This window comes from Larus michahellis, chromosome 9 (assembly GCF_964199755.1).
Source record: "Larus michahellis chromosome 9, bLarMic1.1, whole genome shotgun sequence".
NCBI lineage: Eukaryota > Metazoa > Chordata > Aves > Charadriiformes > Laridae > Larus > Larus michahellis.
This window is the reverse complement of record NC_133904.1, coordinates 43,781,530-43,795,650: the sequence shown is the minus strand read 5'-3', so window position 1 is coordinate 43,795,650 and position 14,121 is coordinate 43,781,530. Positions and strand designations below refer to the sequence as shown.

Here is a 14,121-nt window from a genome sequence, read left to right as displayed (position 1 = left end):
TTGGTATTACTCACAGATGCTCAGGGTGGAAGAACCACCTCTAGGAAAAGAAGGTAGGAAGTTGAATGTGCCACCAGAACTCTAAAATCAGAGAGGGGAGGGAGGGGAAAGAGGTCCATATATCTTAGGAAAGTGCAAAATAAGAAAACTGAAAAATTATCATTGAAAACTGATGAAGTGTCATTGAATAGAGTGTAGGATATTTTTGAAGAGCAAATCACAGCTGTTTGGGGAATTTTTCATTATGCAACTGAGCATTCCGTGCCAGCAGAGAATTTCTTTCCACTGTCGTGACTCAGTAAGAAACCCTGTTTGCATGTATGCTTCTACACATGCTCACGCATTATAGAGGTGTCAGAAGTGATGTCACAGTTAAAGACGGTTGGTTGAAATGCACAGTTAAAGCAGTACTAAGATCCCTTTTCTTCATATTTCAGTGACTGAATTTGGTATCCAACTTAGGCAATCTAAGTCTTTAAAGAAAATTTAATTCTGACTGTTTTTGGTAACTTACTGGCTTGCAGAGGAAATCTCCTCCTCCTTCTCTTGCTTGTTCTATATTTACAGGTTGGATTAAAACTTTCTCACTGTTTGAGTTTAATTTTCATTTAAGACATTTGTAGGAGATACGTGGTCCTTTCCACAGCCAAAGGCAACTGTAGGATATCGGAAAAAATTCCATATTCTGTGCTTCAGGATTTCTTCTGTGTATTGTACTGTTTTGGGAAGGGGTATGTGTGAACGTGCCTGTGCAGATGACAGGCTGCTCACAAGGGAGACTGAGGCAGCAGATGTTTTTGTGCAGCCTGAGCAACACCTGGGTTTGACTTTGACAACAAATTAAAGAAGTAGGTTTTTGAGGTAACATGGCAGCTGAACAAAGTTTGGAGCTCTAAACATAAAAACCAGCCTCACTTGATTCTCTGTATGCTCAAGAAGGCGTGATTTTTCTACATTTTTATAAATAAACAGAAATGCAACAGTTCCATCAGTTTTTTTTTCCGCTTAGCCAGAATACTCCCAAAAACATTAAATATTGATTCTGCTACTTGGGTCAAAAGAGATACTACAGCCCATATCCTTCCAGGCATTCTCTAGCTAAAATAGTATCTTTTCCTACTGCTCTGCTGTTGATAGAATACCCGTAGTCTAATAATATCTTGAACATAGTCCAATTCTGACATTTAAAATGTGAACAGATTTAGATTGTTTTTCAGAACTCTTTATACTGAACTACACAGAGACTAATCAGTAAGGCTGTTCCAATCTCCAGCTACTTTTATTTTACCTTATTTCAAACCAACTTTTTAGGCCAGGACATAGGATAAACAGCAAAGAGAATGTATGTTAGTGCTTAGAGTGACTGGCCGATGAAAAGTGGGCATGGTTTTGTATGGGTTGATGAAATTTTGGGGAAGAAAAGTTAAAAAGCACAGACTTTAAGAGGTGTGTGAAGCAAAGGCAAATTGGTATTTCTTTGGAGCCTGCAGCTAAGGTAGATTCCACGTTTTTGAGGAGAAATGTCTACGTGACTCCTTCCCCAACTCCCCCCTGGATGTCAGCTGGGCATTCCTGAGTGCAAAAATGCCAGTGGACGTATCCAGAGCTCCAAGTCCTTTCTGATTTTCATCCTGTTCTTTTTCAAGACCTATAATATATTCTTTACAAAGTTTTAAATGTCAGATGATGTCGTCTCAGGTGGTTTTGTAGAAAATCATTTTATTGTCTACAATATTTTTTCATTCCCTCAATAATTCAGTTACAGATTGTTTTGACTGTCTTTCTGCTAAAATACTGAGAGCATTATAGCAGGTAATATATAAATTTGACAGGCAGAAACATTTTTAAAAAATATGGTTTACCTCTGCTACATCACACAACATTGTTAGCAATTATAAGCACCAACTCCAAACACTCTGCAAGGTTTTCAAGGAATATGATGGTTTAGAAATGTTCATCCACATAGAAAAAGCATAATTTTTTGAAATGACTGGGTCAGTCTGATATGGAAATACCTGGTACTGATTATTTTTGTCAATGAATGAACTTTGGGACTGTGACAGATGCACTTGACCCCTTAACCAAACTAGCGGTAGTTTGGGACAGGCTCCGAATGAGGTAAAGGCCTAAGCTAGTAACCAGGTCAAGAATTTCTCTAGTTCCAGTCTGTTCTCTGAAAATCCACAGAGGAGCAGAGTGACACAGTGAGCACTGATGCTTATGAGCTTGGAAGACCAGTCATACAATTAACACATCAATAGTGGATGGCTTTTCCAAGACTCATTTATCAAGGAATAAAGATAGTTGTGGGTACAAGGAGCCTCATGCACACCTTTTCCATCACATACAATTTGACTACAAGCCAACCACTTTATTCCATAAATATGACAGCTGAAGTGAGCCTTCTGTGCACTCTCCCTGCTGAACAGCCTGGCTGCACGGCGGTGATCTCCACTTGAGCTGGGACACCTCTCAAGGGAGCTCCTCGAGGCAGAGAGACCTTTCACCAATGGCAGGTCTTTGGTAAGCGACCGATATCGCGCATCACCTTGTAGTATGGTAACTTTGATTTGTGTCTTGGTAACTTTGACTCTGCCTTGGTAGTTTTGACTCATTGTTCAAATGATTATGCAGTATAGTAATAGAGTGAACCTTGCCTTTGTTAAGTCAAATTTTTATATCATATTTCAATAAACCCATTTTTGCTAATACCTTTGACAGTGGTTCTTTAAGCGTTCTAAATCACCCATTCATGACAGGGACCATTGGAACCTTATTTCATCAATTTTGGGCTGTTGAGACCTTAGTTCAACAAACTGCCTGCTGAGGGAAGCCCATCTCCTGAACCATTTGCCTCTCTTGAATCCTCTGAGCTTTTCTGCTGAGAGCATGTGCTTAAATATCTTACTGAATCATGGACTCTGGGCCATGGGTTGGGTTTTTTTTAAACAGTATTTATGGTGTTAACTTCCACTGCTTAATCACCAAGCTAATTAAGTGTTTTATGAGTAGATTAGACTTGCTCTAGAAAAGAATAGACCACAAATGCATATGCTAAGTAGCAGTAGTGATATCATACTTGATTAGATGTTAGTTTGGTGAATACTAAGTGGGAGTGAAAAGCAGCAGCTGTCTCCTGGGAGAGGACTTCTGCTTCACATGACAAATCAATATTTCTACATCAATCCTCCCCATCATCAGGGAGAAGGGTATGACCCATCACTTCAACACAAACATCCTCCTCTTAATTTTATTTTAGAGCTGAAGTCCTGAGGGACAAAATAAATAGTGTGGTGGAAACGGTGCAAGTATTGTGACATCTTCCCTCATTACAAATTAGGTAGTGAGGTACTTCAACATGGAAAGTGGACTTTGTGCCTTCTGCAAAGTCATAATCTCACTCTTAATGCTTTGGTAGTCTAATTAATGTAAATACACAGGTCTGAATAATTGCTTTGGGGTCATCTTAATTAGAACTTCCATCTTTTAATTGGCAGAGAGATTAATTAAGATACACCCTCAACCGTCCACTAAATCCCATCCCGTATATTTTATGAAGAATTATTCCATCTCTACTCAAGTGCAGGCCAAGAATACTAATCCTACTTCTCTCTTCCACTCTGCCAGCAGTAATGCTACAAAGAAAACCTTCCTTGCACATATATACTAAACCACATCGGAACGCTGGCATCTGGCTCCCTGCATTTCCTGTGTATGGATGAGCTATGGAAGACGCGGTTGTCAACATTACAACTCCTTCCCTGGAAGTCCAGAGGAAAAGAAAGGGCAGGGCAGAGCAGAGGGAGCGCTGCCCCAAGCTGGAAGGACGAAAACAGAGACCAGCCCTCTCAGAGGAGCACTGGACATGTCCAAGCCTTGTCAGCTGCTTGACAGCCTGAGGAAAAGGAGCTGCAGGCCTGTACCCATGGTAGGATGCCTGGAAATTCCTGGGGTGGGGAAGGATGAGAAAAGACCTTAAAAAATGGGTAGCGTGAGAGTTTTTAATGCACAACTTTCTTTTATACAGGACACGTGAACTCTCATGAATTTCACAATCTCAGCACTATAAACTAGGTTAAGTACATCTGCACTGAGTTTTCAGGGGAAATTAAGTGAGAACTGGAAAAAAATGTGAAAGGTGGCATTTCCAGCCAACTGCCTGTGACAGGTGCAAAAATTTCTGCAGCTATTTACAGCCAAATCTTGGTGCTGCTGTTCAGTTTCTCTTCTCATCTCACCAGATGGGGGTCCAGTGGACCTCTTAAGACAAACTAAAGCCAGGTTGCTTTTGAGCATGCCTGGCACTTGGTCAGTCTGAGAATAGGCACGCCTCTGCAAAAATTAAGATTCCTTGATGAAAAATGAAATCTTAACTACCAACCTATGGCAAATCAATTCCTTCTGTGCTACCAATCATGCAAAGAGCACTCAGGATCGTTTGGTGTCAGGGTGATTAAATTTAGTTGAAGCGCTTGTGGAGTAAAGAGACTAGTTAGCAGATTTATTGCCAAATCAGATACTTCTTGATTAAACACTTGAACAAAAAGTCAACATTTCCTCCTTCAAAGAGGGATTCTGTCTTGTCCATTCGATGTTAGTGAAAAGCATGCCTGGGGGTGCTCAGTTATACTTTAACAAATGGTGTCTGTTGAAATCCCATTCACACAGGAGGCGGACATGGGGTTGTGATCCCACCAGAACTCCACTGCCCTAGAGAAAGCTAGGAAAGCAGTGGAGTTGAGATTACCACTAGAAGTCATTGTTTCTTTCAGCGTTTTCCTCATAGGAGGAGAATATATAAATAGCTGTCCCATGGACTGGTACAATCTGTTGGGAGGGCAGCAGTGATATAAATATGTTCCTCCTGTTTCTGTTTCACCAAAAAGAACCCATTTCTACCACAGCTGCATATAAAAATTGAGGTAAGTTAGAAAGCAGGATTGAGGGGATTTTTGTGCAACAGACGGAGACTTCTGTGTAACAGCTCAGAAACTGTTAAGTGTGGATAGCCTTTGTTTCTAATAAAACCACCCATGCTATTCCATGAACAGAAACACCTCTTTCTAGGGCTTCCTTCAAACATAGATTTAGAAATAAAAACCATACTACACTACCAGATAAAACTTAGAAAATATGTTTCTTCAACCTGTGGTGCTTCAACCCAGGTGGCCAAGAAGGCCAACAGCATCCTGGCTTGTATCAGGAACAGCGTGGCCAGCAGGAGCAGGGAAGTGATCGTGCCTCTGTACTCGGCACTGGTGAGGCCTCACCTCGAGTGCTGTGTCCAGTTCTGGGCCCCTCTCCACAAGAGGGACACTGAAGTGCTGGAGCGTGTCCAGAGGAGAGCTACCAGGCTGGTGAGGGGTCTGGAGACCAGGTCATATGAGGAGAGGCTGAGGGAGCTGGGCATGTTTAGCTTGGAGAAGAGGAGGCTGAGGGGAGACCTCATTGCCCTCTACAACTACCTGAAAGGAGGTTGTGGAGAGGTGGGTGTTGGCCTCTTCTCCCAGGTGAATGACGGCAGGACCAGAGGAAATGGTCTGAAGCTGCGGCAGGGGAGGTTTAGATTAGATATTAGGAAGAATGACTTTACTGAAGGAGTGGTCAGGCACTGGAACAGCCTGCCCAGGGAGGTGGTTGAGTCACCATCCCTAGAGGTGTTTAAGAAACGTCTAGATGTGGCACTTCAGGGCATGCTCTAGTGACAGAGATTGCAGGTTGTTTGTTTGCGGTGGTTTGTGGGGTTTGGTTTTTTTTTTGTTTGGTGGTTTGTTTTTTTTTTGGTGTGTGTATGGTTGGACTCAATGATCTCAAAGGTCCTTTCCAACCATGAAGATTCTATGATTCTATGAGTCTGTGAATCCAGGCACACTGTATAATTAGCATTGTATAGCACAGAAATACTGTACAAACAAAACCCCCTATATTAATAAAAATATATTTGCCTTCAAAATTATTTCAGTGATCCAGTGAAGCCACAAGCCTTCATTACTGTACTGAAGTCAGATCAGAATGTGCAGAACTTTTATTAATTTTTCATTAAAACCAAAACAAAACATACATTATCTCACACTCTGTTAATCAAAAGATATAAGGGGGTTCAATGCGAGGCATATGACCCAGCTGACTTTTCCATTTTTTTCATAATGAAATGCTGCTGAATGTTTAGATGTTAGCAAATAAAAATAACTGTGGGATGAAACTGAATGTCTGTGAAGAAAATCCCGCCAGTTGAAGGAAATGGTCAGTCTGCCAAACATGCATGCATGTAATGGTCAAAAAGGCTGGACCCCACTCAGTTCTGCGGTTTGGGGGTCTAACTTTCAACAGATTTGCCAACAGTGGCTGAGGGCAGCTCTGTAATAACTCCAGCTTTGTGTTAAAACTGTAGAGCATAACCACCATCAGTGATGAAATGTTCTAGAATAACCCGCCAGCGCATTTCCTGCCCAAAACAAAGCCACACATAGGAGTGTCTCTAGACCATTAACAACAGAGGCAAAGGATATTGTTATTGTGGAAGCAATGTGCTTGTGTTCCTGTATGTGCATGAGAGAGAGGGAGCCCACACCTCTACTTGTCTGTAGTGCGGGCTTGAGAAAAGCTGGAGAAAGAGAGAAGGCACGTGAGAAGACTTCAGCCTGGCAGACCAGCACATAGAGGCAGAAGCTGTGAGCAAAGACACAGCTGCTTCTTGTTTGATTCCTCCAGCATTTCAGTGTTCTCTGAAAAAAAAAAAAAAAAAATCAGAGGTCTGCTTCAAAGAGCCACTGCCCTTCATCACATATTTCTTCTAAGCAGAACACCCTGCAAAATCCTGAATGTGTGGCTGAATGCTCAGGTCAAAGGAGCAATTGTTGCTTCCAAGTTGTCTTGTCATCTAAGTGACATTACTGAGACCAAGGCCTCTGAAGGATCCTGGCATCAGGGGACCTCCCGCAGGTCCTGTGAAGAAATCAAAGTAAGTCATCTTCCAACGAGGAGTATAATCATATCTCCCTTTCTGAAATGAAGACCTCCCTCCTGAGCTCCTGGCTGCTCAGAATAATTCCAGCGTTGTTGTAACACATTCATTTGCCCTCAGGTGAAAGAAGATGCCTCCGCTGGAACATTTCCAGCCAGGGACATTAAATACAAGCGGATGGGGGCTGTGAGTGCAAACCACGCGTTAGAAACCTTCTCATCTAAAACCTTCCCACTCCTCTGGGCATAAATATCCCTTCTCCGACAGGGTCCTCAAAGCACTAAATCCTGCGGGGCTGCGTCAGAACATCACAGCAATGAGCTACAGCCAAGTGTGTGACACACACAGGGCCGATCCGGAGTGGGGCTGTGGAATTGCTCTGCTGCAACCCAGCTGTCCTGAAATGATATAACACGTAATAAAACCAAGACAGGTACTGAAGAAAAGTTACCCCTAGGAAATATATACGGGACTTTTTTTTTTTTTTTGGAACTTCTTTACTTCCTTACCAAATGGAAAATATGCTGAAACTAGAAGAGAAATAAGTAGCAATTTCAAAAATTACCGTTTTTCCAATTAAAGACAGTTATTGACAATCTCTAATTTTGAATGGATCTATACTTTTATGTCGTCTTTTGTGTATCTTGCAGGACCTGGATAAATGACAGATATGTGACAATGGAATATAAAGTGGACATCTTCATATAGATTACTTTCCTTGATGTCTCATAAATCATAGACTTTGTGGTGGATGAGTCATCTCCTGCCCAGTCTTCATTAAAAATAATCCTGGCTATTATTCTGCTGTCTTGCCTGAGAGAGGAGCAGAGCAAGGCTGGAGATGATAGTCTGAGACTCACAGTCCGAGCCTTGCCTTTGCTACCAGGCAGGAGGCAACACAACTGGCACTTTTGTGGGTATGGCCCTGCTCAGTGATGACTTCTGAACTATTTGCCAAGGAATTTGGGAAAACCGAATGAAAGTCTCTCCGTCCATGCCAGCCAGGACAGGAGAGGAGGCTGGAGTGCCTGCTTCCCTACCCCCAGGGGCTCCAACAATGATGTCCACCTCTCCAGGACCATACAGGAGCTGCTTAGCGCCTCGCGAGCATACACAGCCCAGCTCTAGACATCCTGTTTAGATGGTTAAGAAGCTGCAGTGAATTAACCACAAAAGTTGGTTCGTGCACGGTTTGGGGAGGTCTCCAGTTCTGAGCCCACCCACCTCTTTTATTTTTTTCAGTTTTTGCTAAGCTTATAATGGTGTTTTGAAGTAGAAATTCAGATTCTCCTTCTACCAGGACTGCTTTTCTTTATTTTGGTCAAACCTGAAGCGAACTGAAAGCTGATTATTTCCTGCTTCAAGCGCAATAGAGTGTTTATTGGAATGGTCCCTATAATCCTATCAGAAGTGTTATAGGACCTCAGTAATAAATGAGCTTCCAATTAATTAAATGCAGCTCTCCATATAGACAGATCACTCCAGAAACTGTTTCTTTTTTCTTCCTCCTGCACCAACATCAGTTGTTACAAAGCAGGAAGAAGGTACTCACTAGAGGTTAACACAAAACGTCATGATCGCAGAATGTTTCACTCAAGGTGAATTAGTGAATTAATGTTAAAAGCTAAATAGAAATATGATTAGTTCCACTGTTAAAATGTAATTTATTTGGGTACAGTTTTTGCACATGCATATTTTTTTTTATTTAAGCATTCTAAAATTGGTAATGTAAAATTGGAACTTCCATCGTTTTTAATAGGATTTTTAATAGCATTTCTCTCTAATTGCGTTTAAATTACATTTTAGGGAATTAACGTTCATTCTTGGTTACGACAATGTGAAATACAACAACAGTTATTTGTCTGTCATAAGGGAAAAGAGGATGATTTTTTTGTTTTGCAAATGCTAGTAGTGGGATGAAAGGGCTAGTTTCAAACCGTCTAGGTATTTCAAGCCGCTTCACTGCAGGTGTTTTGGTATCAGGAGAGTTGCTCTGAAAAAAATCAAAGTGGACTCTTTGTCCACTTTGTCCAAAATGTCTCTGCTTTACTTGGCTAAATACTCTATGTATTTGCAAGGCACAAAAATTAGGCTGCAGGACACTCCAAGGAAAACGGGCCTAAGTGCATTCATTCAGCTGCAGTGCCAAGGAGCTGCTAAGGAGTGAGCTTAAAGCAAATGAGCTGCTCCGTGACGATGCCCCTTTGGTGTCTCTGTGGTACGTACACTGTGGGGAAGGTGGGAAAGAGAAATGACCTCTTTGGACCGACGCTGGGACACTGGCTGCAGAGTATGCTCTGCATATATGCTACCCCCTATACCAGGAAAGGCACTTTATTATAATATATATGCGTGGGCGCTAATAGGTAGAAAGAGTGGACTCGGGCAGACGTTTCTGAATCATCTATGCTGCACGTCTCTCACTTTCTAGGAAATGGTGGCTTATGTATCTATATGCAGTGTAGAAGCTTGATAGCGTCAGCTGAGTTCCTGATGATGCTCAAGCACCCTAGGAATGGTGAAAGGAAAGAAACAAATGTTCCTTTGCTACCAAAGAACATGTTTGGTACAGAACACTCAAAGCCAAAAGGAAGGGGGGGGGGGAGGGGGGCAGGTGTGTGTTTTTTATACCTGAGCTACAAGATTGAAGAAACTGTGGATGTTGGTTGGTGTTACACCCCCTGCTTCAGGCCATACCGAGCCTCAACAACAACTTGGATTCATAAGGTAGGAAAAAGTTCAAATGCTCATTGCAAGAGATTGTGCTGGAAATAAGGAATAAAATTTATGTACGTTTCCAGGGATTTACAAACAAGGCAGAGCAAAAAAGGCATTCCTACCACACAAACTGAAAACGTGTCTCCCCAACAGACTGACGCTAGTGAAAGCCGTCACTAGCTGATTTCTGAGGTCCCACCAGCGCACAGCCAGATCGCAAAGTTGCCTTTTAGAATAACACCGTTCCAAGAGCGTCAAGGAAGCAACACTGCACGACCAGGGAAACAAAAATCCATTCCTTTTGTCTTCGTGCTGCAGGCTTTCCTGAGCCAGTGAAGTGCTGACGGAATTGCAGCCTGTGATCTTCGAGCTATGAAAAGGGAGGAGGGTGGACAGAAAGGCCGACAGCGTGGCAGGAGAAGAAAACACTCCCTCAGGCTGCTCTGCTCTCCCCGATTGCCGGCGGAGCCAGAGGGCTGCAAGAGGTAGGTACTTCTCATCCTTGCCCAAGGGAAGTGTGATGGCGAACAGATCCAGCGTTCTGGGTGGAACAGCTAAACCCCATGGTCTGATGCAGCAGCATCCGCCTTTTATCCTCACAGTAATCTGGGTGCGCGTGTGACTTTAAAGCTGAAGTTCCTGCATGGAAAGTCATTGTTAAAACATTTTCATCCTGGACCTGTGTCGGTGCCTGCTTTGCCACGGAAAACTACAAAGGCCGAGCGGGTCTGCTTAAAAACTTTGGTCTGTCTACCTTTGTCTCCATTCAGAGCAAACCCACCCTTGAGCTCCAGTCTCAGCAGCTGGTAGATTTTTTTGTTCTTTCCAGAAAGTGTCAGTTCCTCCACCTGGAACACTACCTTGATTTGAAGCTTATCCTTGGTAAAAAAATCACTCTTATTGAAATCTCTCACCAGGGCACCGACCTGCCTCATCAAATGTTCTTTATGAGTATTCTTTATGATTTTTCTTTCCCTATAATTTATACTGGAGGATGTAATTCAGAACAAAAATTAATAACAGCAGCCCCTGAAGACATTGTGGTCAAACCGATCCAGATTTTTGTTAATGGCCCTTGCATCTGACTTACCATTGTGCCTGAGTGGCTTCCCGTCCTTTATGTGTGCAGTCTCTGCTGCTTGTACGGCCGGGAAACCTCATATTTGTTTAGAGTGGCAGAGCTGGAAGAACAAATCTCTTGGTCAAATTTACAGAGAACAAAACTTTGTAGCGAACCTGAAAACTGGATTTAAAATGTAATCCGGGGTTTTAAGTATATATTCTGTCTACAGTTTGGTAGAAGTGGCAGTTGTTGATTGCCTGAACTTTTACTAATGTTGGAGTAACATGGGAAAAATTACTAGATTGCTTTCTGAGATGAAAACTGAGTCATTTGTGGGCATGTTCATATTCTTACTACATTTGCTTTCCGCAACCATGCCAGGTAAAAATAGGAAGGCATAAATATTTATGCAGAATAGAGCTTAGGGAGGCACAGCCAGAGCATTACACGGGCATTTGGATCTACCCGGGTTTGAGGCATTCTCATCCCATAAGGCTGATGCTCATGAGTCACAAGAGGAGATTTAGCCTCAGCAGTTTTGCCGGTCCTCATTACCCAGGTGGTTCTTCAATTCAAAAAACACGGTTAGCAGGAATGATTATACCATTGCCACAGAAGTTATTAGCCATACACAGATATAAGTCAAGCACATAAAATAGAAAGCCCTTTTTTAAAAGATGTTAGTGGGCAACTAAGTTTTGGGGATTTTGTCGGATTTTTTTTTTTTTTTTTTAAATAAAGGGGCAATTGAAATGGCTGGTGCTTTTAGAGGTTATGGCTCAGTTGCGATGCAGTCGTATCAGCCAGGCCATAATGTACAATGACATTTGGGTTAGAGAAGAACTGGTACTGCAGTAATTGTTCATCCATACAGATTTTCATTGAATAAGTTCGATTTTAGTGTCTATGTATATTTGCCACAACTATTTTGATTTTAAATGTTCTGTCCAGAAGACTGCAAATGCTGATGATATTTAATACGGCATTTTAAAGACAAAAGGCACCCACGGTAGGGAGAAGCAATGGGTTAGGAGAATGACACCAGAGTGACACCAATTAGTTAAAGGTTATGAAGTAAGAGCTACTTCGTAATGGACATGTGTAGAACAACAAGGATACTTGTTACCTTCTGAATTACCAGGTTCATAGGTTATACAGCTAGCTTATAAAGTCTGACGTAAGGCATAAATGAGAGGGGTTTGCTGAGTTGATTTTTGTTTGAATTACAGTATGTCTTCTAAGCAAAAAATTCCAACTTTATTCTCACGTTGCCCTGAAGCCCTTAAGAAATTCAGAAAAGGCTGCCAATAATATGAAATGTGAAAGATAGTATCTCTCTCCCTCTTTTTCTCTCTCCTCCCGCCCCCTCAATTTAGATATACCGAAGAGACACCATGTCAGAGGGAGTCTGCAATTCTCTCACGGGTATCAAAGTGGAGCTACCCCAGCTGAGAATTTGTAAACTAGCGGTAAGCAAGATTCAGCTGGGAAGGAAACATCCTCTGTAACATCATCAAATGGTAAAAGCTGTGGGCTCTGGATTTTACTAGCCTTTGAATCTCCTGCTTTTAATCCTGTTGAGGGAAAGGCTTCACATATTTGTGAACCCACAGGCATGTCCTTTTGAACTGTAAAGACTGTAGAAGACTTTCATATTGTATGAGTTTTGTGTCACTTAAATTCACTACCATAAATGTGCGGGGACAGCATACTTGGGAGTAGAGATAAAACTGACTGAACGGGACCAGCTAGGTAATAACTGTGTGGGGCTCCAAACCTCCAGAGCGGGAAGTAATGAGAAGTATATTACAATGGACTGTAATTTTTTTTTAATCACTTTCACTAAGTCCCCCGTGCAAAGTAGGTTATTATCCCTTCAAAAAGAAGTGTTAAAGAAGAGTCCGGGAAGACCCTCCTGCCAAGTCGTGAGGTCCAGCCTGGACCCCCTTGCTTTCTAAGCTCCTTCTCAGAGGCGTCTGGGTGCGGCTGGATCCACTCTTAGATTCTGACTGTAAAGAAGAGTTTGGACCTGAGGTTCTGTCACAGAGTCGGTTTAATACAGCTCGAGCTGGGTGCCTCCGAGAAGAGGGACCCCCCTTGGTTATTTTCCTGTGCTTTTTTAAAAGTTTACAATCTATCAAACAAGTTGTTCGTGCCCCTGTTCATGCGACAAGTGCGTGTCTTGTGTCCAATCAAATTGTTCAACAGCTTTGTGTCCTCTTTGATCACTGGAGTTTTGGTGCAGGTGCCTTTAACTTCTTACACATTTTCACGATCTCTTTGGCCCATCCACACCTGGATCTCATCTGTCTTCTGCTGAGTCCAGGTAGAATGGTCCCTTTCTTCATTTCCAAGAATTATAGTTCCCTTTCCTTTGATCATAACGATCACTCTAATTCATATTGCTCAAGCATATTATCTTCATTAATATTACTTATACAATTTCGTTATGTTAGTTACATTACAATGTATCAAAGTCACACAAGGCTACCAGCCATTCTTTGTGGATTAAGGAGGAGTTCAGCCTAAATTCACTGATGTTGCTAGGTTACAACTTTCTGCCTAAGGAAGGCTTCACCGATTTAGTTACTTTTGCTAAGCAAGACTTCAGTTTCCAACACAGGGGTACCAAGAAGAGATACTGTAACTTAGTAGACTGAATGGGTACAGCAGGAAAAACCAGACACGTCTCAAAGCTGCTCTTCAGGTCTTAATGAATGTGAATAGAGATTTTGGTGACTTGGCAGAGTTGAGTCCTGAAGGTCAGTATACAAACTACTAGGTAATCTTTTTGTTTCAATTCTTTTGGATATTTTGTAGATCTGATGTTGTACTGAAGCTAGAAGAAGGTGAAATTTTCAAAAACAAACAGCATACAATTTAAAGCCATGGAACAACAATTGGCTCTTTCCTAGGTCCACTCAGTTGTGTTAGCTCTAGTGCTGACTTCCTTACTTCTAAACCATTTCAATGACTCTGTGAAGATCCAACTTGTACTGCAATAAAGCTACGTTAATCGAAGTTCTTTTTCATTACTAGAAACTAACCCTGGGAATTACTAGAAATAACTATAACATTGCATTTAATTTTGTGGTGTGAAATTCACTGTATGTATTTGAATAACTAGTGTGTTGATTACCTATATTAAAGCACAGATTACTGAGAAAGCAAATATAAGAGCTACTTCATTATTTTCTTAAGCCTCGGTAATGCAAAGTCAACAGTGAGTGCAAATAAGTGCTAGTAAAAGCATGGGTGTCCTTCTTATCAAGAGACTGAAACCTCCAAGACTGGCATCAAAGCAGTCCCTGCTTGGTGGCTTCTCAGTGTCAACGATTCAGCCCGTTGAACGTAAAATACAGAGTAAATGGGATCG

At 41.9% G+C, this 14,121-nt stretch overlaps 1 long non-coding RNA gene across 1 annotated transcript in view; it reads right to left on the bottom strand.

Moving 5' to 3' along the window:
- Positions 1-5,413: 5,413 nt before the first annotated feature.
- LOC141748389 (uncharacterized) overlaps positions 5,414-14,121 on the bottom strand; it is a 38,416-nt gene continuing 29,708 nt past the window's right edge. Inside the window, exon 6 of the long non-coding RNA XR_012588980.1 lies at positions 5,414-6,725. This is a non-coding gene — a long non-coding RNA (uncharacterized LOC141748389). The remainder of the gene's footprint in view (positions 6,726-14,121) is intronic.